The sequence below is a fragment of the Paroedura picta genome, chromosome 3, assembly GCF_049243985.1.
Source record: "Paroedura picta isolate Pp20150507F chromosome 3, Ppicta_v3.0, whole genome shotgun sequence".
Taxonomy (NCBI): domain Eukaryota; kingdom Metazoa; phylum Chordata; class Lepidosauria; order Squamata; family Gekkonidae; genus Paroedura; species Paroedura picta.
Window position 1 is genome coordinate 120,231,611 of NC_135371.1, and position 25,161 is coordinate 120,256,771.

At 45.0% G+C, this 25,161-nt stretch overlaps 2 protein-coding genes across 7 annotated transcripts in view; one reads left to right on the forward strand and one right to left on the reverse strand.

Moving 5' to 3' along the window:
• SHISA6 (shisa family member 6) overlaps positions 1 to 25,161 on the reverse strand; it is a 413,188-nt gene that overhangs the window by 248,704 nt on the left and 139,323 nt on the right. The gene's annotated exons all lie outside the window — the stretch shown is intronic.
• LOC143832692 (uncharacterized) overlaps positions 1 to 25,161 on the forward strand; it is a 237,413-nt gene that overhangs the window by 162,225 nt on the left and 50,027 nt on the right. The gene's annotated exons all lie outside the window — the stretch shown is intronic.

The following is a 25,161-nucleotide window of genomic DNA, read 5'->3' on the forward strand; positions in this document are numbered from 1 at the left end:
ACACACTGCGAGGGCATTGTTTATTTAAAAAACAAACAAACAACTAAGCCTCTCACAGGCCATTTTGGCAGGAGAGAGAGAGAGAGAGAGAGAGAGAGAGAGAGAGAGAGAGAGAGAGGAACAAGCGACCATGGCCCCAAAAAGGATGCCAGTGGGGGGAAAGTGATGGGTCAGGGCAGGCTGTGGCAGTGAAGCCCCAACTGCCCATGAACTGTGCTGCGCTGGTGGCAGCTGCTGGTTCCAGGGCCTTTGGAGCATGGGATGGGACAGGCACATTTAATGATGCAGCAGCAGCAGGTTCCTCTGCGATTTATGGGATTCTGGGGGCATTAAGATGCGTGGCAGTGGGATCCTCCACCTTGATAGAGGAAGGGGTGTTTACGTGGGGAAGATGAGGCTTCTAACCCCCCTCACAACCCGTGCAAGTTCCAACAATTATGCAGGGGGGTGGTTTTACCCTGCAGGCTTTGGGCCCATCATTTGGGGGTGTGGTGGATCCTGGCTGCAGTTCTACAATTGGGGCAGGGCAGGTTTTTGTGAGCTCATTTTGGTGGCAGGAATCATCTGCCAGTACCTTCGAATGAGTCATCCTCATCTGGGGTCAAAATCTCTGAAGGCCAATGGGATGGGACCTATTGGCTTCAGGGTTCTTTGGTTCCAGCTACCCTGACCTGGAATATAAACTGGCAGGATTCTGCGGATCCTTATTATAAGAAAAGGTGAGGGAGGGTTAGTCCATGAAGCCCCCCCCCCTTTTTGGGTTATGAAGCTGGAGAAAACCCACCAGGTACTCATTAGGAAATTCTAGAGGACCCTTGATGGGTATTATGTCAACATATTTAACATGGCGCAACCAAATGGAGATGTCTCAAAACGGGGTCCAAAAGGAATTAAAAAAAAAAAAAGGCTTTGCAGCAGCACAAAATGATTACTCCTTCACTAACTGGTTAAAGGGTTATGCAGTATTTCTATGCCTTGTTGCCGGTGCTTACCCAGAAAGGAGTTGGAGAATCATTTAGTAAATGTTTTGGAGGCCAAAGCACTTTTGGGGGATGCAGAGGCCATGGCACATGATAAGTAGGCTCGCAAGTGGTCTTTAAACAACATCCAGGCGAGGTGGGACATAAAGGACCACGACACCTATAACATGAAAGCGGGGCCATATGTCAGGAGGACAGAACAAGACGGATGTAAGGATAGGCGAGGCACCTGTTGGGAATTCAATAGGGGCATGTGCCAATGCCACAGATGCTACTTTAAGCACTGCTGTGAGCCTTAAGGTAAAGCCCACTTGAAAGAACATGACAAGTTGGTGGGTGGTGGACAGATGCCCCAGCCTTGAGAGGAGGTGGCTGCAAACCTGTCACCTGTCCTCACCCCCTCCCCACACAGGATGGGGGCCTAGGGTTGCTTGGATTCCAGTTCTAGGAGTGATGGGGTCCCCTTTGACTAGAGAGTCCAGTTTCAGCTGGATGGCCTTTGGGGAGATCGCTTAAATTATATCTGGGGCCAGGACAGACAAGTGGTTTTGGGGGTACTGTAACATGGCCAGCATGATTTCGGAGGCCATATTGGGACCAGCACGGCCACTGGCCTGGGACTGGAGACTAAGCATACTGCAGGTACAGGTGGGTGTTTCATGGCTGGGTTACTAGGAGCTCCAGTCAGGTCTCAGTATGCTGGCACATTGGGTTACCCCAGTATAACATCCAGGAGTCAGAAGGTATATGCACATAAGTAGTGGTTCACAATGTCACCACGGACTGCAGCCTGTAGGATTTAGGGTACCAAAGGGGCGGCTGGCCCTTGGTGCTCAAGGGGAACATGTCCAGGGCTTTGGCAGAGCATGCAGTAGATGCAGAGCAGGGCATTGGCTGAGGGCAGTCTGCCCAGGTCGAGTGGCACAGCACTCAGATGGCAGGTGGTAAGGTGCATCTAGCCACAATGGGACTGCCTATGGTTCTCTAACAATGTATCCTGGGGGCACCAGGAGGGATGGGTCAGCACCAGTCGGCATGCAAGGGTGCCCATGTTACCATTTTCCAGTAACAAACTTTTGGCTTCCTTCAGGGCTGCAGTCAACGGGGATGCCTAATGCTGGTTACGGAGCGTGGTGCCATGCGGCAGACAGGATGACATGCTGTAACAGCGCAAAGTGGTCCATTTGGGGGCCCAGAGGCATCACGTGGCTTGGACAATGTGGTGGGAGGCAGCTGCTTTCCTGGGCATTGTTGCAATGGTGGACTTCCTGTTCAAGCGTGCCAGCAGATGTCTGTATTCCCCGAAGCATTGGCTAACCATCAAGGGACACTGGCTTAGTAACAGTTGCACATGTTGAGCTGAGCACCAAGCCACGTTGTCACATTGGTTGACATATGGCACTTTGCCAGCTTTGGAAGATGCATTGGTGTTGGGCCCTGGTAACTTCAACGGTCAATTATCATCTGGGCTGAGTGGCTAAGATGCCATGTTGCTAGAGGCTAAGTCTTACGAGAGGCCCCACTGGGCTGGCTGGACAGTCACCAAAGAATGGTCCATGGTGGTGAGTGGCCCCTTCACCTGTTCCATGATCTCAGGTGGAGGTAAAGCCTGAGTATAGAGCTGAGTTGGATGTGTGTTACTGACTGGAACCCCCATGGTAGGGCATTTACAGTTCTGGGCCCTCTATAAGAGCGATGTGGTGCACTTGACGGACTGGGTTGGTGAGTGGCCCCTTCACCTGTCACCCAGAATTCCATGATCTCAGGTGGAGTTAAAGCCTGAGTATAGAGCTGAGCTGGGAAGTGTGTTACTGACTGGAGCCCCCATAGTAGGGCATTTGCAATTCTGGGGCCTCTATAAGACCAATTGGGTGCACTTGTCGGACTGGGACATGTACATATGGCTCCATGGGATCCAATATGCTATTCTGAATTGGCTGCAAAATGAGCGGTGGCGGGAGCCCAAAGAGGTATATCCCTATTTGGGCTCAGTGGCGGAAGTGTAGCATGGGAAGGATCAATTTTGGGGCGGCCAAGCTTGCGCGCTGGCCTCCCCTAGATTTGGGGGGCCCCTTAAGGGGCTGTGTGGATGTAGAGCCTGGTTGAAGGCTTGCATTTCCGGGAGGCAGGAGAACCCAACAGAGGTTGACGCCCGGAGGGGTCACTCCATGTTGCCTCCCCTCCTTTTTCAGCCTGCCATTATGTCCAGGATTCTGGGCTAGATAGCCAATGCAACCTGTTGAGGGGCAGGCTGTGATGGGCTGCCTTGTGGTCAGCTGACCACAAGCGGGCAAATTTCTCTTCCCATGCTTGCCATGCTCAATGTTGAATAAAGGCTGTGGCCAAATATTTTATGCCAAATTATGGTTGTCAGTGTCCTCATTAGGCGGTCAATATACCCCTGCAAGGCAATATGAAATATGCTTCCTGTTTTTGTAAAAGTAATTTCAAATTAGTATTCTGGTAAGGAAGTGATCTGAAATTTGAAATTACTTTTACAAAAACACTTCCTATTAAAAGAAAAACTTTAGTCAGGTATTTAACAACAAATCAAACAATTGGTATCATATTACTATTTTCTATACTATGTTGTTCCATCCTGCTTTGAATATAACTGGGTTTTATTATTATTCTTTGTAGTTGTTTGCTCTCCAGCAGAAGTTATTGTGAAACAGGCTGAGCTCCTGGGTCCTGTTGGGAGCCTCGCCTCGCCTCGCCTCGCCTCGCCTCGCCTCGCCTCGCCTCGCCTCGCCTCGCCTCGTGCCCCCCCATCACCTTGCCTTGCGCTGCCCTGCGCTACCTCGTTTCAACTTGCGACGTGCTGGCTCACCTCATGACAGGGCCGGGCGCCATCCCGGGACATTTAAGGAACGTGTCGGGATCCGGAGCAATTAGCCTGGAGGCAGGGCAATCCCGCGAGATGCGGGACGGATGGCCAGTTTATTCCACATGGTATTCTTGTTTACAAGTTGGTAAAATGTGGTATGGATCTTAGTAGTGTTAGGTGAATCGATAACTGATTGACAGATCACATCCAAAGGACACTTGTTAATGGTTTGTCATCCTTTCGGAGAGGAGTGACAAGTACCTCAGGGATCTATCTTGGGTCCTGTGTTATTCAACATATTCATAAATGATTTGGATGAAGGAATAGAAGAGGTGCTTATTAAATTTGCAAACGATACTAAACTGGGAAGGGTAGCAAACACAACAGAAGACAGAATCAGAATACAGGATGATCTTGGCAGGCTGAAAAACGGGGCTAAAGTGAATTTCAATAGTGAAAAATATAAAGTTCTGCATTTATGTATGAAACATAAAATGTATCTTTATAGTTTGAGGGAGACTGTCTTGACATCGAGGGATGTTAGTAGACCATACATGGAACATGAATCAGCAGTGTGACTCAGTGGCTAAAATGGCAAATGAGATCTTAGACTGTATCAAAAGAAGTATAGTGTCCAGATCACACGAGGTGATGGTACTGCTTTACTCTGTTCTGGTTAGACATCTGGTTGTTCAGTTTTGGACACCACAATTGAAGAAGGATGTAGACAAACTGGACGAGTGTAGAGGAGGGCAATGAAAATGGTGAAGTGTTTCGAGACCAAGATGTATGAGGAAAGGTTGAGGGAGTATGGTCTGTTTAGCCTGGAGAGAAGATGATTAAGAGGTAATATGATAGCCACCTTCAAATACTTGAAGGGCTGTCAGATAGAGGATGGAACAGAGTTGTTTTCTGTTGCCCCAGAGGGTCTGACCAGAACCAATGAGTTCGAAATAATTTAAAAGAATTTTCGGTTTAACATCTGCAAAAAGTTCCTGACAGTTACAGGGTTCCTCAGTGGAACAGGCTTCCTCGGGAGGTGGTGGGTTCTCCTCCTTTGGAAGTTTTTAAGCAGAGGCTATCTGGCCATCTGACAGAAATGCTGGTTCTGTGAACCTAGGCAGATTCTAAGTGGGTGGACAAAAGGGATTGTGTCTGAGCTTGGCTCTTGTGGCCATTTCTTGCATGTCCAGGGAAATGCTGATCGCCACTTTGGGGTCTGAAGGCAAATTTCCTCCAGACCAGATTGACCAGGGATTCTGGTTTTTTTTCTGGACATGGAATTGGGGTCGCTGTGGGTGGGCAAGTAGTTGTGAATTTCCTGCATCCTGCAGGGGGTTGGACTAGATGACCCTGGAGGTACCTTCCCATCTATGATTCTAGGCCATGTGGAGTTCAGTGTTTTCTTCATGACACAGGAATTTAGACGGTCCACTGACCATGAATCAGAGGTGATTAGATGTACTGTTGTCCCAACAACACTATTTCCATATGAATGTACCCCATTTCTATCCATACCATCTTTCCACCTTACTGCAATGTACAGAAAAGGCTGGTATACTAGTACCATTTACTGAAACAAGGAAGGACTCCAGCTGTTAGTCTTGAAAACACATAACATTAAATGTTCTGTGTAGCTGTAGGAACTTTCTACTTAAAGAATAACAGAACTGTGCGATGTCTTCATTTCAATATGCATGATGATTTTACTTAAACTTGCCATTTTGTTTACAGCAAATCTGGTTTTAATTTTAGTACGTTGGTACACGTATTTCTGACTACCCTCTGCCCAGACTGCAGGAGGTCCTCCTATCACTGTGTTTTTCAAATACTGAACAGGCAGTGCTGATGCCACTTCAGTAATTCCATTGCTTTCAAAATCAACCAGCAGTGTGCCATAAATTAGGTGTAGCTTGCTCTGAACGTGAGTGATGATGGCTGGTTATCTGTCTTTAACCTGTTAATTTTTGTTAAATCAACATCTGGAGATGGGCTGCATGGATCTCACGTAAAGCATTGCTTGAAGCGATCTTCTCCTAGTACAAAGCCGGTCTGCTCTGTGTTCACCTTCAAAACTCTAGATAAAACATCTCTTCAGAAAAAGTTTCACCATCTCTTGAGACACTCACGTCAAAGTAGCAATAAAATAAACTTAGGAAATGTCATTGTTTTAAATGTGTTTTATAAGTAGAAACACACTCTCTTTGATAAAAATATATGAGGCACCAATGAAGCCTTAGATATTTTAATCTGACCAGGTTTGTTACATTTTATGTTTTATACTGCAGTTGCATTTGTTTTTATATTAATTCCAGCAGAGCCAATTGATCAATTGTTTTAATTTTAAGTTGGAGAGGTAATATCTGACTTCACCCTCCCTTGTGCACTTTCATTCTAACTTAGTCACCCAGCAGGGATACCTCGTGTTTTCTATTTATTGAACTAATTACTGTGGCAATCTTGTAAGAACATACACCCACCATGTTCTCCCTGCAGAGAACAGAGATGGTACCACATCTTTATATACAAAGTCTGATGGAGAAGTTACCAGCAGCTCAGAGCTTTCTACAAGACTGGTTGGACGAACAACAATTTAGCTATCTGAAGCCCGAGGCTACATTGTATGAAAGTTGACTTGGACTGGAAGTAACTCTTGTAAACAACTAGTGCAGTTGTGCTCTGTATCTTGGAGTCTGGGAGGAATGCCATGAGAGACCGCCAGACAACTATGACCAGTGATGCTGTTCTGTGACAGCCTTTATTCTATCCTATGCTGCCCTTACAGTTTGTAGTATATGGACAACTTGTAACAAGAATTAAGATGGCCACATGCAATGGAAGCACAGAATGATTGCTTGCATGTTACTGTAGTGCTGGTGACATTTTAAATGCAAAGATATCCATCTTGATGGTCTCAGAGCTGTGTCAAGCTTAAAATATAGCTTAGTCTTTATGCTGGGATTCCAAGTGGAAGCAATTAGCAGTCACATTCAGGTCTATGTACAGGGCAATTCTGGTCTGGGGGTTGTTGATGTTGTTAGGTGCGAAGTCGTGTCCGACCCATCGCGACCCCATGGACAATGATCCTCCAGGCCTTCCTGTCCTCTACCATTCCCCGGAGTCCATTTAAGTTTGCACCTACTGCTTCCGTACTCCATCCAGCCACCTTATTCTCTGTCGTCCCCTTCTTCTTTTGCCCTCGATCGCTCCCAGCGTTAGGCTCTTCTCCAGGGAGTCCTTCCTTCTCATGAGGTGGCCAAAGTATTTCAGTTTCATCTTCTGGCCTTCTAAGGAGCAGTCAGGGTTGATCTCCTCTAGGACTGACCGGTTTGTTCGCCTTGCAGTCCAAGGGACTCGCAAGAGTCTTCTCCAGCACCAGAGTTCAAAAGCCTCAATTCTTTGATGCTCGGCCTTCCTTATGGTCCAACTTTCACAGGTCTGGGGGTAAGAGTATCAAAGTAGGACCTAGGAGACTCTGGTTTGAATCCGCACTCTATCAGGAATGGGTGCTTTGAGCCAGTCACTCAGTCTTAGCATAAACTACCTCACAGGTTTGTCATGAGGGCAAAATGGAGGAAAAAAGAACAATATAAGCTGCTATGGGTTCCCTATGGGGAGAATGATAATATAAATTAATAATAAAAATTCTAAAGCACAATCTGCATTAATGGGCCATCAAGATAGGCAATTAGTCCTTCCTTCCTGCTAGTAATCTTCATCACCCCTCTTTCCAATAGCTTGGCTCTATCAGCATATATAAGCATTCAGTCACACCACTGCATAACTATTTGTCGATAGCTAACATATTGTTCCCTCTTGAGAAATTTCCAGGTTATCAAGAACTAACCCAACAAACTATTGCTTGGGCTTCCAGCAGGTAGCACACAGCTCGAGGCTACATTTTAGCTATAACCCCCCCCCCCAGCTTTCAGCCCCATTTTTGTGTTCAGTAATCAGTGTACCTTGGCAAACCACCCCGTATTGAGTCTGCCATGAAAACGCTAGAGGGCGTCACCCCAAGGGTCAGACATGACTCGGTGCTTGCACAGGGGATACCTTTACCTTTACCTTTAATCAGTGTACCTTGCACTGCTTACTGGCTCCAGAGATCATTCCCCCCCATCTCCCGGTCATGCTGTTGGTCATTTGTCAGTCTTCTCCGATCTGCAGCTCTTTTGGAGCAGGTAAATATTACCCAAACCTATTAAGAACTCTCCCCCTTTCAAGGATCGCTGCCTTGCCGTGGCAAGGGGGCTTGCGTAGCTCAGTGAAGCTATGAGCTTTGCCGTGCAGGGCCACCCAAGACGGACAGGTCATAGCTGAGAGCTCTGACAAAAGGTGATCCACTGGAGAAGGAAATGGCAAACCACTCCAGTATCTTTGCCATGAAAACCCTATGGACAAGTTCAAAAGGCAAAACGATATGACGCCGGAAGATGAGCCCGTCAGGTCGGAAGATGTCCAATATGCTACTGGGGATGAGCAGACGGCTAGTACGAGTAGCACCAGAATGAATGAAGCGGCTGGGCCAAAGCCGAAAGGACGCTCAGTTGTGGAAGTAACTGGTGGCGAAAAGACAGTCCGATGCTGTAAAGATTTTTATTCCATAGGAACCTGGAACGTCAGATCTATGAATCAAGGCAAGCTGGACGTAGTTAAACAAGAAATGACAAGACTGAACATCGACATTTTAGGAATCAGTGAACTAAAATGGACAGGAATGGGTGAATTTAATTAAGATGACCATCAGGTATACTACTGTGGACAAGAATCTCGCAGAAGAAATGGAGTAGCCTTCATAATCAATAAGAATAGGAAAAGCAGTCTTGGGATACAATCCCCGAAATGACAGAATGATCTCAGTTCGAATCCAAGGCAAACCATTCAACATCACAGTAATCCAGGTCTATGCCCCAACCACTGCTGCTAAAGAGGATGAAGTTGATCAGTTCTATGAAGCCCTACAACACCTTCTAGAAGCAATGCCAAAAAATGATGTGCTTATCATCATGGGGGATTGGAATGCTAAAGTAGGAAACCAAAAGATAACTGGGATAACAGGCAAGTTTGGCCTTGGAGTACAAAATGAAGCAGGCCACAGGCTGGTAGAGTTTTGTCAAGAGAATACAATGGTCATAGCAAACACTCTTTTCCAACAACCCAAGAGACGACTCAACACATGGACATCACCAGATGGTGAACACAGAAATCAGATTGACTATGTGCTCTGCAGCCAAAGATGGAGGTTCTATACAGTCAATAAAAACAAGACCAGGAGCTGATTGTGGTTCAGATCGTCAGCTTCTTGTTGCAAAATTTAGGCTTAAATTGAAGAAAGTAGGGAAAAGCACTAGGCCACTCAGGTATGAACTAAATCATATCCCCGACAAATATACAGTAGAGGTGACAAATAGATTTAAGGAATTAGATCTGATAGACAGAGTGCCTGAAGAACTATGGATGGAGGTTCGCAACATTGTACAAGAGGTAGCAACTAAACCATCCCAAAGAAAAAGAAATGCAAGAAATCAAAATGGCTGTCTGAAGAAGCTGTACAAATAGCTAAGGAGAGAAGGGAAGTGAAAGGCAAGGGAGAAAGAGAAAGATACACCCAATTGAATGCAGAATTCCAGAGAAAAGCTAGAAGAGATAAGAATGCCTTCTTAAATGAACAGTGCAAACAAATAGAAGAAAACAATAGAATGGGGAGGACCAGAGATCTTTTCAAGAAAATTGGAGATATGAAGAGAACGTTTCATGTAAAGATGGGTATGATAAGAGACCAAAATGGTCGGGACCTCACAGAAGCAGAAGAGATTTAGAAAAGGTGGCAAAATTATACAGTAGAACTATACAAGAGTGTGATTAACATCCCTGATGACCACAATGGGGTAGTTACTGACCTGGAGCCAGACATCCTGGAATGTGAAGTCAAATGGGCCTTAGGAAGTCTGAGCAACAATAAAGTTAGTGGTGGTGACAGCATTCCAGTTGAACTATTCAAAATCATAAAAGATGATGCAGTAAAAGTGCTACACTCAATATGCCAGCAAATTTGGAAAACTCAACAATGGCCACATGATTGGAAAAGGTCAGTTTACATTCCAATCCCAAAGAAGGGCAATGCCAAAGAATATTCAAACTACCGCACCATTGCACTCATTTCTCATGCTAGCAAAGTTATGTTCAAAATCCTACACGCTAGGCTCCAGCAATATGTGGACCAAGAACTTCCAGAAGTACAGGCAGGATTTCGAAGAGGCAGAGGAACTAGAGATCAAATTGCCAACATATGCTAGATCATGGAGAAAGCTAGGGAGTTCCAGAAGAACATCTAGTTGACTAACATCTAGTTTAGCATTGACTATGCTAAAGCCTTTGATTGTGTGGAGCACAACAAATTGTGGCAAGTTCTTAAAGAGATGGAAATACCAGAGCATCTTATTTGTCTCTTGAGAAATTTATATGCAGGTCAAAAAGCAACAGTGAGAACTGAACATGGAATCACGGATTGGTTCAAAATTGAGAAAGGAGTTCAGCAAGGCTGTATACTGTCACCTTGCCTATTTAACTTGTATGCGGAGCACATCATGAGAAAGGCGGGATTAGAGGAGTCACAAATTGGAATCAAGATTGCAGGGAGAAATATCAACAACCTCAGATATGCAGATGATACCACTCTAATGGCAGAAAGTGAAGAGGAATTAAAGAGCCTGTTGATGCGGGTGAAGGAGGAGAGTGCAAAAGTTTGCGTGAAACTCAACATCAAGAAAACAAAGATCATGGCATCCGGCCCTCTGAATTCCTGGCAAATAGATGGGGAAGAAATGGAGATAATGACAGATTTTATTTTCCTGGACTCCAAGATCACTGCAGATGGGGACTGCAGCAAATAAATTAAAAGACGCTTGCTCCTGGGGAGGAAAGCTATGGCAAATCTAGACAGCATCCTAAAAAGCAGAGACATCACCCTGGCAACAAAAGTGCGTTTAGTCAAGGCTATGGTATTCCCAGTTGCAATGTATGGCTGCGAAAGTTGGACCATAAGGAAGGCCGAGCGTCAAAGAATTGAGCCTTTTGAACTCTGGTGCTGGAGAAGACTCTTGTGAGTCCCTTGGACTGCAAGGCGAACAAACCGGTCAGTCCTAGAGGAGATCAGCCCTGACTGCTCCTTAGAAGGCCAGATCCTGAAGATGAAACTCAAACACTTTGGCCACCTCATGAGAAGGAAGGACTCCCTGGAGAAGAGCCTAATGCTGGGAGCGATCAAGGGCAAAAGAAGAAGGGGATGACAGAGAATGAGGTGGCTGGATGGAGTCACTGAAGCAGTAGGTGCAAACTTAAATGGACTCCGGGGAATGGTAGAGGACAGGAAGGCCTGGAGGATCATTGTCCATGGGGACATAATGGGTTGGACATGACTTCGCACCTAACAACAACAACAACCATGAACTCCCCCATTTCCCTCCTTTTTATTTCTTAGGAACATGTATGGTTTGCCTTTGTGCACTTTTTGAGTGTACCCCAATATTCTCCCTAAATAAAGCTCCTTGATTGCATATTGTTGTCATCTTTATTTAAAAGTGTTTCTACCTGGGAAAAGGAACTCATAAACATTGACAAAAAGATCCTACAATTACCCAGCCTCACAATCCCCTTTGAGAGATCCATTTCAGGTAACTTCTCAGTTCCAACAAGGATCCTGAGGGTGCTAACTGCAATGAGGGATTTCAAATCTGAGCCTCCGTTTCCTTGACCTTCTGAAATGGCTGGTCTTTCTTCAGGGCTCTAAGAGCTCATTCTCAGAAAACTACTTTCTGAGGCCCTCTCCTCACACACTTTTGGGGGGAACTGGCAGTAGATAGTATAGGCTGCTATAATGTAGGACTCCCTGAAACAAATCAAACAATACTTGCAGTTATCTGACTGAGCCATCTTGGTCCCACATTCACTACATTTTTTGAAGAGAGTCACTGAAGAAAATAGAATATCTTACCAAGAAGTGAAGTAGAATCTGAAGAGTTAGATGAAAGCGGTCCTTTCTCTAAGACAGCGAAGAGAGAACTGAGGGAAGGAGCACTCACCCTGCCTCTGTCATGTGCCGGTTTGGGCAGGAAACTCCGGCTTGCATTGGAGGAGAGGGATAGTGCTCCAGAACCTATAAAGAGGTAGAAACCTTGACAATTTCTCTGCAGCTGACCTGGATGTGCATGGCCCCATGTGGGAATGCACAAAAGCCATGAGAACAAACAATAATATATCACAATTCAAGATATTGAATAAAACATGTGGCTAGCTGGGTCATACAAATGATCCATCTAATCCAGCATCCTGTTTCACAGAATTCCCAGCCAGTTGCCCTACAGAGTGAAGAAACAGGACACAGGGTCCCAGGCCTTCCCCCTATTGTTGTGTCCTAGCACTGACATTCTGTTTACTATTTTCTGGATGCTGAGATTCCTTTGGGTCTTTCTGGTTATTAGCAATTGATGGACTTGCCTCTATGCATTTACCTGGCTGGGTAACCACACTCTTAATTAGGCCTCCAGCCCACTGTGGAACAGGGAAAGGAAACAGGCTGGGAACACTTCACAGTGCTGTGGGTGCAGTTCCAGCCCTGGCAGCCTGGGGCTGGCCAGCCATGCTCTGTGGCACCTGGTGGTCTGGCTCACTTGGCTGGGCTGCTCTATTCCACATGCTTCCTCTCACTCATCAGGTAGTGAAGGGAAGTGGGCTGGGCCCACTCACGAGTCCTGTTCCATGGTGAATCACTAGCTGTCAGGTGGTGCTGCAGGTGGAGAGCAAGCCCTGGTGGCCCTGCCTCAGTGTAAGAGCCTCTGCTTGGCACGTAGATGTTCCAAGGTTCACTCCTTGGCATATCCAGTTCAAAGAATCATGTAGTGGGGTCTCTGAAAGACCTTTGCCTGACACCCTGGACAGCTGTTGCCAGTCTGAGTAGCCAGTGCTGACTAAGATGGACCAAGGAGCTGCATCCAGATGCAGGGCATCCAAGAAGGCCCAAATGCAGGCCTGTGGGCTAGTGCCCATAGCTTTCCTGAGTGCAGCGGGCTTTTCCTCTAGTATAAAAATAAAAAAGATTTTAACCTACATCATCTGATCATCCTCTCAACTGGCTGCTGATGAAAAAAGATCAGATAGAAAGCTAATGGATATTAGAGATGTGCACCGACAAAAATTCATTACAGTTTAGTTTCAGCTGAAAATGTTTCAGGTGTACCTGAATCACTAGAATCCAAGTATTGGTCGAGGGATTCAGGTCCTGGTGATTCAAATAGAGCCATATCAGTTTGGCCTCAGAGGAATTTAAATAGACCTAGATGTCCATTTAAATGCCTTAGAGCCTGCCAAACAACTGATTAAACTGAGCAAAGTTTCTCAGTGTTTCCTCATTAGGAGACATACCTTGTTTTAGCCTCCTTTGGGATTTCCTTTGTTTTCGTTGCACCCATTGATCTCATCATTCTGTGCCCTTGATTGCCTTCCCCTTCCCACCAGTGTCCCGAATGTAATAAAAAAAAACTTCTGGGTTATAACGCTATAGCGCTACAGTGCAAGACTGCTTCTTTTAAAACTTTGAACAGCATTGCAATTCTATCACCTGCCCCCCCTTTTTTTTAAATGGATTTTTTGGAATGGAGAGAGGGAATGGGAGGAGGAGGAGAGGGGGAGGGAGGGAGAACAGCAACATGCCCCAAATACTCAAAATGGCAGGCATGGTGAAAAACCCAAATGCACGCATTTCTGCACTGAACAGCCCCACATTAGACCCTGCTTGAAAAGATGAAATCAGGTTTTCTTGGGATTCCTTTGCTGCAGGAAAGTAGATGAAGAAGAGTTGGTTTTTATTTCTTTTCTCTACCCAATTCTCAAAGTGGCTTACATTCGCCTTCCCTTTCCTCTCCCCACAATAGACACCCTGTGAGGTACATAAGGCTGAGACAGCCCAGCTATTACTGCTCAGCCAGAACTGCTCAGCCAGAAAATGGCCATATCAGTGCCATGGCGAGCCCAAGGTCAGAAATGGAGAAAAAAGTAAACTCTTTAAAAATGCAGTCCAAACTGTCAGCTAGCCAGCTGATCCAGAGAACGATATCTCCCTGGATCAGCTTGGGCTGTGTGTGTGGGGCAATTCATATCACCACCACCCCACACAGCCTGACAGCCATCTGATCCAGGGAGAGACTTATCTCCCTGAATTTGCTTGGGTTGTGCAGAGGATGGTAGTTTGAACTGCCTCCCCCCTAAAACACATAGCCCAAGCCAATCCAGGGCGAAAACTCTCTTCCTGAATCAGCAGGTGACTAAGTGGGGTGGGGGGGTGGGGTTGACCTGTTAGCCCCGAACACTGCCCACCTGCCACCCTCATAGCCTGCCACATCCGGGAACTGGGAAGGGAGGGGGAAGAGTTGACCAGTCAGAGATGCACCCTGCCTCCTCAACACCTTTGGAGTCAGCTGCAAACTCTGTACTCGACCGCTTTGGAATCAGTTGCAACCTCAGATTGGAGAAAATGGGAGCAGAGATGATCTGTCAGCTCCACAATCTCCCTCCCTGACCCCCTGAGAGCCTGCTGCAGTCTGGAATTGGCAAGGGGTACCGGGAGGCTGACCCAACCTCTTGAGAGCTGGTGGCAGCTGATTACTGGGCAAGGTGTGTTGTTGACCTGTCATCTCTGCCCCCTGCCCCCCCCAACCCTCTTGCAGCCCACTGCAACCTGGGATTCAAAAAGGGGATTGCTTCCTTGACCCCCTTATAACCAGTTGCAGCCCTTCCTCCCTGACCCTTTTGGAGCCAACTGCAAACTGGGATTGAGAAGATTTTCCCCCTGGTATCTAGCCTATATCGTTGTACTTGTAGTTTAAACCCATTACTGTGTGTCCTTTCCTCTGCAGCCAATGGGAACAGCATCCTGCCCTCCTCCAAGTGACAACCTTTCAAATACTTAAAGAGGGCTATCATGTCCCATCTCAACCTCCTTTTCTCCAGGCTGAACATTCCCAAGTCCCTCAACCTATCTTCATAGGGCTTGGTCCCTTGGCCCCAGATCATCCTCGTCACTCTCCTCTGTACCCTTTCAATTTTATCTACGTCCTTCTTGAAGTGAGGCCTCCAGAACTGCACACAGTACTCCAGGTGTGGTCTGACCAGTGCCGTATACAATGGGACTATGACATCTTGTGATTTTGATGTGATGCCCCTGTTGATACAGCCCAAAATGGCATTTGCCTTTTTTACCGCTGCATCACACTGCCTGCTCATGTTTAGTTTACAATCCACAAGTACCCCAAGATCTCGTTCACACACAGTGTTACCTAGAAGCGTATCCCCCATCCAGTAGGCGTGCTTTTCAGTTTTCTGACCCAGATGCAGAACTTTACACTTATCTTTATTAAATTGCATCTTGTTCTCATTTGCCCATTTTTCCATTGTGTTCAGAACTCGTTGAACTCTGTCTCTAGAGTATTTGCCAGTCCTCCCAATTTGGTGTCATCTGCAAACTTGATGAGTAGTCCTTCCACCCCCTCCTCTAGATCATTAATAAATATGTTAAAAAGTACCGGACCGAGCACCGAGCCCTGAGGTACCCTGCTACTCACCTCCTTCCAATTCAGTTCAGATAAGCAGTAATTCAAGTATTTTCAACTTTATCCAAGCCAAATCACCTACCTCTAATGGATAGTCACCTATGTTCTTTGACTTCAAGCAAATAAGAATGTTGCCTGGCAAGTTCATTTCTATACAGTAAACTCAAACAAAAAACATGTGGCCAGAATTATTTGTGTCATTATGAATTCATTCAAACAGGTCAGAAGATGTTATCTCCTGAATGTGCCACAGTTATGCTGTTGTACTGACCAATTAATTAGTTCATATTCAGTCCATTGATGCCATTTCTAAATTAAAGAGATGAATCTTTATGTCTATGCCTGTAAGTTGTGCTGCACTGCATTGCATAGGGCAAGCATTTCAAACCTGTAGCAAGCAAGACCTTCCAAGCTCACAGAAACAGTACTGTGCATCAAGGAGGTCAGAAAAGCTTTCCTTGTGCAGAATCTTTTGGAGGACTTCAGACACTTTCAGAATATAGAAATGTTAATGAATCCAGATTCTAATATTTGTCTTGCTTTTGCATCTCATTTCCTGCTGAGTATTTGTGTGCAAGAAAATATTATATTGTCTACATTTCTAAACAAGGCCTGGAATTACTAGAATTGCAGTGGAACTCAACGTCTTTTGGAATTTCACCTAAGAGTGTGATGTAAGGGTTAGAGTATTGCATGAAGACTGGGGAAATGTAGGTTTAAATCCCTTCCCAGACATGAAACCCACTATGTGACTTTGGGGGTAATTATTCTCTCTCTCTTTACCTTGAGAGAGTTGTTGTGATGGTAAAATGGAGGGAAGGAGACCCATGTATGGTGTCATTAGCTCTTTCAAGGAAGGGTACATAGAAATGTGGTAGATGGGTAAGGACATCCAAAACAGCCTTGATCTTTTTCAAGCACAGCATTCCTTTCTTTAGTTTGTATGCATTAAATGCACAAGATGTTTTCAAGTACATGTATAATATTAATATTTTCACCAGGATTGCCTTCAGTTCTCTTCTGAGTTTTCATTCTGTGGAAAACAAGTGTTTCCTTCTCTGTAGTATGTGAGTGCAGCCATTTTAGTCTGATCTCATCAGAGCTTGGAAGCTAAACAGGAACCACCAAGGAAGACCAGGACTGAATAAGACAACAGCAGACCACCTCTACTCATCACTTGCCTTGAAGACTTCATGATCCTTGGGTTGCAATTTGACAGCACATAATGATGAATGAGTGTGTGAAAAAAATCAAAGATTTATAGGAACAGAGGTTTCTCCCTCTGAGTTCTTCTCATTCTGCTTTTTAAAAGAGACCAATTCATAGGGACCAAGCCCTATGAAGATAGGTTGAGGGACTTGGGAATGTTCAGCCTGGAGAAAAGGAGGTTGAGAGGGGACATGATAGCCCTCTTTAAGTATTTGAAAGGTTGTCACTTGGAGGAGGACAGGATGCTGTACCTGTTGGCTGCAGAGGAAAGGACGCACAGTAATGGGTTTAAACTACAAGTACAACGATGTAGGCTAGATATCAGGAAAAACATTTTCACAGTCAGAGTAGTTCAGCAGTGGAATAGGCTGCCTAAGGAGGTGGTGAGCTCCCCTTCACTGGCAGTCTTCAAGCAAAGGTTGGATACACACTTTTCTTGGATGCTTTAGGATGCTTTGGGCTGATCCTGCGTTGAGCAGGGGGTTGGACTAGATGGCCTGTATGGCCCCTCACAACTCTTTGATTCTATGATTCTATAAAAAGTTAAATTGTAAATATTTGTTTGAACCCAAACTGCCCTGAACCTCTGTCCACTCATGCTACAGGCAAACAAATTATCTCTTACAGATGGTCTACCAAGTCTGAGGAGCGAGCTCATAACATCCTTGACAAAAATCCCTCCCTTGTGCTTCGTCAGTCCGTGGTAGCAGCCAGTACCATCAATGACACTCTTCTAAACTACTCAACCCTTGCTACTCAATCAGCTGAACTGTGCCTCAACAGGTCTTCCCGCTGTAAACCACACCCCACTGACTCTACATACTGCTGGTTTGATATCGTAGGACTGAGAAACAAAAGCTGAGGAAATTGTTTCGTTATAGTAAACATCCCCCTTCAAGGATCGCTGCCTTGTTGTGGCAAGGGGGCTTGCGTAGTTCAGTGAAGCTATGAGCTATACCGTGCAGGGCCACCCAAGACGGACAGGTCATAGCTGAGAGCTCTGACAAAAGGTGATCCACTGGAGAAGGAAATGGCAAACCACTCCAGTATCTTTGCCATGAAAACTCTATGGACAGTTCCAATAGGCATAACGATATGACGCCGGAAGATGAGCCCCTCAGGTCGGAAGGTGTCCAATATGCTACTGGGGATGAGCAGATGGCTAGTACGAGTAGCGCCAGAATGAATGAAGCGACTGGGCCAAAGCCGAAAGGACGCTCAGTTGTGGAAGTAACTGGTGGCGAAAAGACAGTCCGATGCTGTAAAGATTTTTATTCCATAGGAACCTGGAACGTCAGATCCATGAATCAAGGTAAGCTGGACGTGGTCAAACAAGAAATGACAAGACTGAACATCGACATTTTAGGAATCAGTGAACTAAAATGGACAGGAATGGGTGAATTTAATTCAGATGACCATCAGGTATACTACTGGGGACAAGAATCTCGCAGAAGAAATGGAGTAGCCTTCATAATCAATAAGAGAGTAGGAAAAGCAGTCTTGGGATACAATCCCCAAAATGACAGAATGATCTCAGTTCGAATCCAAGGCAAACCATTCAACATCACAGTGATCCAGGTCTACGCCCCAACCACTGCTGCTGAAGAGGATGAAGTTGATCAGTTCTATGAAGCCCTACAACACCTTCTAGAAGCAACGCCAAAAAATGATGTGCTTATCATCATGGGGGATTGGAATGCTAAAGTAGGAAGCCAAAAGATAACCGGGATAACAGGCAAGTTTGGCCTTGGAGTACAAAATGAAGCAGGGCACAGGCTGGTAGAATTTTGTCAAGAGAATACAATGGTCATAGCAAACACTCTTTTCCAACAACCCAAGAGACGACTCTACACATGGACATCACCAGACGGTCAACACAGAAATCAGATTGACTATGTGCTCTGCAGCCAAAGATGGAAAAGTTCTATCCAGTCAATAAAAACAAGACCAGGAGCTGATTGTGGTTCAGATCATGAGCTTCTTGTTGCAAAATTTAGGCTTAAATTGAAGAAAGTAGGGAAAAGCACTAGGCCACTCAGGTATGAACTAAATCATATCCCCGACGAATACACAGTAGAGGTGACGAATAGATTTAAGGAATTAGATCTGATAGACAGAGTGCCTGAAGAACTATGGACGGAGGTTCGCAACATTGTACAAGAGGTAGCAACTAAAACCATCCCAAAGAAAAAGAAATGCAAGAAATCAAAATGGCTGTCTGAGGAAGCTTTACAAATAGCTAAGGAGAGAAGGGAAGTGAAAGGCAAGGGAGAAAGAGAAAGATACACCCAATTGAATGCAGAATTCCAGAGAAAAGCTAGAAGAGATAAGAATGCCTTCTTAAATGAACAGTGCAAACAAATAGAAGAAAACAATAGAATGGGGAGGACCAGAGATCTTTTCAAGAAAATTGGAGATATGAAGAGAACGTTTCATGCAAAGTTGGGTATGATAAGGGACCAAAATGGTAGGGACCTCACAGAAGCAGAAGAGATTAAACAAAGGTGGCAAAATTATACAGAAGAACTATACAAGAGCGAGCTTAACATCCCTGATGACCACGGTGGGGTAGTTACTGACCTGGAGCCAGACATCCTGGAATGTGAAGTCAAATGGGCCTTAGGAAGTCTGAGCAACAATAAAGCTAGTGGCGGTGACAGCATTCCAGTTGAACTATTCAAAATCTTAAAGGACGATGCAGTAAAAGTGCTACACTCAATATGCCAGCAAATTTGGAAAACTCAACAATGGCCACAGGATTGGAAAAGGTCAGTTTACATTCCAATCCCAAAGAAGGGCAATGCCAAAGAATGTTCAAACTACCGCACTAATTTCTCATGCTAGCAAAGTTATGCTCAAAATCCTACAAGCTAGGCTCCAGCAATATGTGGACCGAGAACTTCCAGAAGTACAGGCAGGATTTCGAAGAGGCAGAGGAACTAGAGATCAAATTGCCAACATACGCTGGATCATGGAGAAAGCTAGGGAGTACCAGAAGAACGTCTACTTCTGCTTCATTGACTATGCTAAAGCCTTTGATTGTGTGGAGCACAACAAATTGTGGCACGTTCTTAAAGAGATGGGAATACCAGAGCATCTTATTTGTCTCTTGAGAAATTTATATGCAGGTCAAGAAGCAACAGTGAGAACTGAACATGGAATCACTGACTGGTTCAAAATTGAGAAAGGAGTTCGGCAAGGCTGTATACTGTCGCCTTGCCTATTTAACTTATATGCAGAGCACATCATGAGAAATGCGGGATTAGAGGAGTCACAAATTGGGATCAAGATTGCAGGGAGAAATATCAACAACCTCAGATATGCAGATGATACCACTCTAATGGCAGAAAGTGAAGAGGAACTAAAGAGCCTGTTGATGCGGGTGAAGGAGGAGAGTGCAAAAGTTGGCTTGAAACTCAACATCAAGAAAACAAAGATCATGGCATCCGGCCCTCTCAATTCCTGGCAAATAGATGGGGAAGAAATGGAGATAGTGACAGATTTTATTTTCCTGGGCTCCAAGATCACTGCAGATGGGGACTGCAGCAAAGAAATTAAAAGACGCTTGCTCCTGGGGAGGAAAGCTATGGCAAATCTAGACAGCATCCTAAAAAGCAGAGACATCACCCTGCCAACAAAAGTGCGTTTAGTCAAGGCTATGGTATTCCCAGTTGCAATGTATGGCTGCGAAAGTTGGACCATAAGGAAGGCCGAGCGTCAAAGAATTGAGGCTTTTGAACTCTGGTGCTGGAGAAGACTCTTGCGAGTCCCTTGGACTGCAAGGCGAACAAACCGGTCAGTCCTAGAGGAGATCAACCCTGACTGCTCTTTAGAAGGCCAGATCTTGAAGATGAAACTCAAATACTTTGGCCACCTCATGAGAAGGAAGGACTCCCTGGAGAAGAGCCTAATGCTGGGAGCGATCGAGGGCAAAAGAAGAAGGGGACGACAGAGAATGAGGTGGCTGGATGGAGTCACTGAAGCAGTAGGTGCAAACTTAAATGGACTTCGGGGAATGGTGGAGGACAGGAAGGCCTGGAGGATCATTGTCCATGGGGTCGCGATGGGTCGGACACGACTTTGCACATAACAACAACAACAATAGTAAACATATAAACACACTGAAGGGTCCACTAAATATTTAGATACCAGAAAGAAATTTTACAGCCTGATTAACTCCAAAAAACAACTAGCCCTGTCCAAGGCCTGGGATAACCTCACACGGGTTCTCCAATCTCGAGACAATCGGCTGTTCTGGCAACTCGTGGGCCAGGAACTCGGTGGCACCTGATCTGCTCCAAACCCCACCATTAATATGGAATCATGGGTTGATCATTTTTCCAAAGTTTTCTATGACTCCAACCTGCCACCTGATGGGAATGAAGAATTGTTAACATCCAGGTATCCCCACTGGACCCCTGTCGAAGAAAATGAAAGCAGAGAACTCATTTCCAAACTCTGACGTGACAAGACACCTGGCCCTGATGGTCTTCCACCAGAAATCTTTCAAAAATTTGCCAACTACTGGGCCCCTCTCTTTGCTTCTCTTTTTACCAAAATAAATTCCAGCGGTTCCATTCCTGCCTCCTGGAAAGAAGCGGTAGTCATCCCGATTTTCAAAAAAGGTGACCCAAACCTCCCAGCCAACTACAGACCTATCAGCCTCCTTTCTGTCCCTGGAAAAATCTATGCCAGCCATCTTAGATCCAAATTAGTGGAGTGGTCAGCTACCAAGGTGTGTTATGTGAGCCGTCACCCCTCCATCAAAGGCTGGCACACCCGTATCAACCCTTCCTGACACTCCTGCGCTGACCCTGGCACCAGAGAGAGAAAAGCCAGGTCAAGCCTTGCAAAGCATAATGGGAGAGCAACTAAAACCCACTTCTTGCTCTGAAGCAGGACTTGGAGTTAGGCTTCCCCCAACCTACTTGCTTGCAAACAAAAGAGGAGTTTGTCAGCACACCTGGCAAATACAGAGAGACACAGGCATCCCACCCAAGACTCCCCTCCAGCCAGCCAAGCACATTGTCTTGTAAAGGGAACTGGCCACTCTCTTTCAACACCAAATCTAATCCAAGATTTGGTCTTTGTCTTTTCCCTTACCACTATCCCCAGGCAGAAGCAATCATCCAGGATTTACCAGAAATGGACCATCAGCCCTTCTAGATAGGAAATATTTCTCCATATTCCCAGCAGCTAGTTTCTTTGTCTCAACAACCCATTTCTTTGTTGGGACCTGGCTACAATCGTTACTGGCCATCAAACTCTTTGTCCAAGCCCAGGACAAGGTAGGATCAGCCCCCTATCACCTCAGGCCACAAATTTCCTTTAAATATTGGGCTCCCACAGCCACAAAGTGCAGTCAGTTTCCAGGCTACAGAAACTGTCCGACGTTCGTCTTGGTCCCTCGTCCATCGCCCCAAATTGCTTCCCTGGACCTCCGGAACTCTGCTCCACCCAGAAGACAGATAGATATCTCATCCAATCAACCCTTAGTATAGGTTCTTCCCCTTTAAGCCTTTTCCTTGTGCGCTAGTGGCTAGGAATGTACATTTCTATGCTAGAGTGTGCATGTGTTGTCTTTTGTCTAATTAGTGTGTGTTAATAAAATCCTTTCATGTTTAGATCATTGTCTGCCTTGGTTCTATCTCAGTGACATAATTACCCAGTAAACTGTGCAATATAAGGTCCCATGTTACGCCACGCTGGCTCTACTAGCTGATTCCCCACAACTAAATTTAGACACGTGTCCTTACAGACACGCATTTGGCGTAACAGGTGGGGCCAGAACAGATCGGCTTTATGACGGGAAAGTCCACTCTCAATCACGCCCTGACCCTCTACCATCTAGCGGCAAAATACACCCGTGCCAAACAGGGCAAGCTCTATACCGCCTTCTGCAAGCCGCTTTCGACTTCATCCCCAGAACTCGATTATGGAAAAAACTAGCTGATATGGGAGTGGACTCTAGGCTTTTGTATCTTATTTGTAACCTTCACACAAATACTGGCTGCTGAATCCTCGATCCTTGGGATGGGAAACTTTCTGACAGAATACCTGCCAATAAAGGTGTTAAACAGGGCTGTGTTTTAGCCCCTTGGAAGTACCTGGGTGAACAAGCCCTGTGGAGAAAACAGAACTTGTTTTGTCATCTGGACTTGAGGAAGAAAAACTACAAGGAACACATCTGAACTAGTTAGTGGCCCTCAATATATGGCACTATGGACAATGATTGATGGTTATTATTCTACAATGTATGTAAATTATCTGAAGCCATGATGTTAATTTTTTTAAATGCTGGAGCTTTTAATTGGGATGTGATTTGAGTTAACAATTTAACTTTGAAATCAGTTGCCATAATACGCAAAAAAAGTAATGGGCTTAAATGGAAACAAAGCTAATTAAAATAACCAGCTTGACTTTGATGGGAGTTGGCTGAGGCCCTGGAGTGTTAATTGATGCTAGATGAACACAGATCTCATCCACAGTCCACTAAGGTATGGAATTTACTCCTTTGTCTTAGCCCAGCCTTGGCCCAGTGGGTGCTGCCATGTCTGCATTGAGCAACTCTGCCTCTTTGGGTTGTGAGCTCTTGTTTCCATTTGGTTTAGCAGGAGTGTAAAATCTATTGTGAGCAGAGAGTCCCAGGATACTAACAAAGGAACACGTGAGACCTTTTCAAATGACTCTTAATGTTCCTTTGTGCAACATCTGTTAAACTATTATTAATGCATCATATAATGTAGGATGTTGCCAGGCCAGCTAGAGATATTTTACTGTAAATAAAAAAATAATGTAATAAACATATACAAGTCTTGTGTTAATTTGAAGTGATCTCAGGTTGCCTCAGATGTAAACCACTTATTCATTATAAGACAGCCATCAACCTCAGCAGGGTACAAAAATAATATTTTAATTGTCATCTCTTTATTCAGTATTGTTAAATGACCCTCCCCCTTTCAAGTTAACAATGATGTAGAGGAATTTTCAGATTTCTTTGTGGTTCTGAAAAGGAGTGTGATTCCTCATTTCCATACATCTCTTCCTATTGTATTCAAAGCATGCATGACCTATCTTGTTAGCAGAAGCAAAGGTATCAGAACAGTCCTCAAATTGCAATGCAATAGGGGTATCAAATATGTGAAAAGGAACTTTCTTCTTTTCAGGTCTTGGACTCACTGAGTTGGGCCCCGATCCAATTTTCCAATGGAAGAGTGGGATTTTCCTGCCTCCTCTTTTCTGATATAGCACCACTATCTCTACCAAATGCTATTCCAGGGGTCAGAGGACCATGAGGAAAGTTGGGGAAGGGTGTGTTCTGCAGTAAGAAGAGTGTATCAGAGGGAATTTCCAATTTAGTTTGGATCCAACACATTGTCTGGACAAATTAAATCACCATACAATCAACCTCTCTTCACTCTGATTCATCACACTGGGTGATGTACATATGACATGCACAAACCTTTTCTAGAGGAAAGACCCTTACTTTTAAAATTTACTTTATTTATACCTCACCTTTCACCTCAACAGAGACCACCAATGGCTTACCTCGTTCTCCTCTCCATTTCCCCCCTCACAACAACTCTGTGAGTTAGGTCAGGCTGAGTATGCCCAAGGATCCCAGCAAACCTCCATGGCACAGCAGAGATCTGAATCTAGTTTTCCATATCCTAATCCGATACTATAATCACTATACCACTCTGAGTCATATATGTAACATATATGATACCTTACAAAGGCTACCATATATTTCTCCCCACAGGTATCTGTGTTGTGATCTGCTGAGATCATAAAATTTATTTATCAAATTTATATTCTGCTCCCTTTCCTCTGAATAGGACTCAGGATGGTTAACAGCATTTAAAATAAACAAGTAAAAACAATACAAAAGTGCAATAAATAATCTTTAAAGCACAAAATGGTTTTTAAAAATTCCCCATTAAAATCTATCCACTATCATACAAGGTAGAATGCATGGATAGTGAAGACACAGCTGAAGTATACCAGCTGTCTGCTGGACCACAATCACCCAAAGCCACTTGAAAAAGAGCAGCCTTGCATGCCCTATGAAACCTGGAGGAATCCTGCAAGGCATGCACCTCTTCAGAGAGCTGTTTCCTCAGGACAGGGGCTACTACTGAGAATGCCCTTGCCCTTGCTGACACAAGGTAGGCAGTTCATGAACCAGGGATATTCTTCAATAAATTCTGAGATAAAGATCGGAGAAGATGGGGAGGATAATGCCGGGAGATGTAGTCTCATAGGTATGAGAGTTTCAAGTGATTTAGGGCTTTAAAGATAAGTACCAACATTTTGGCACTGGAAACTACTTTGGTTTCAATTTTTACCCCGCAACTGTTGGCAAATTAGGAGTCAGTGAGCTGCTGTAGTATAGGTGTTATACGCACTGGCCAGCAGTCCTGTCAGCACTCTGGCAGCTGTGTTCTTGACCACTTGTAGCTTCCAAAGAGCCTTCAAACACAGCGCTCCAAAGAGCGCAGTACAGCATTCCAGTCCTGAGGTGACTGTTATGTGAATT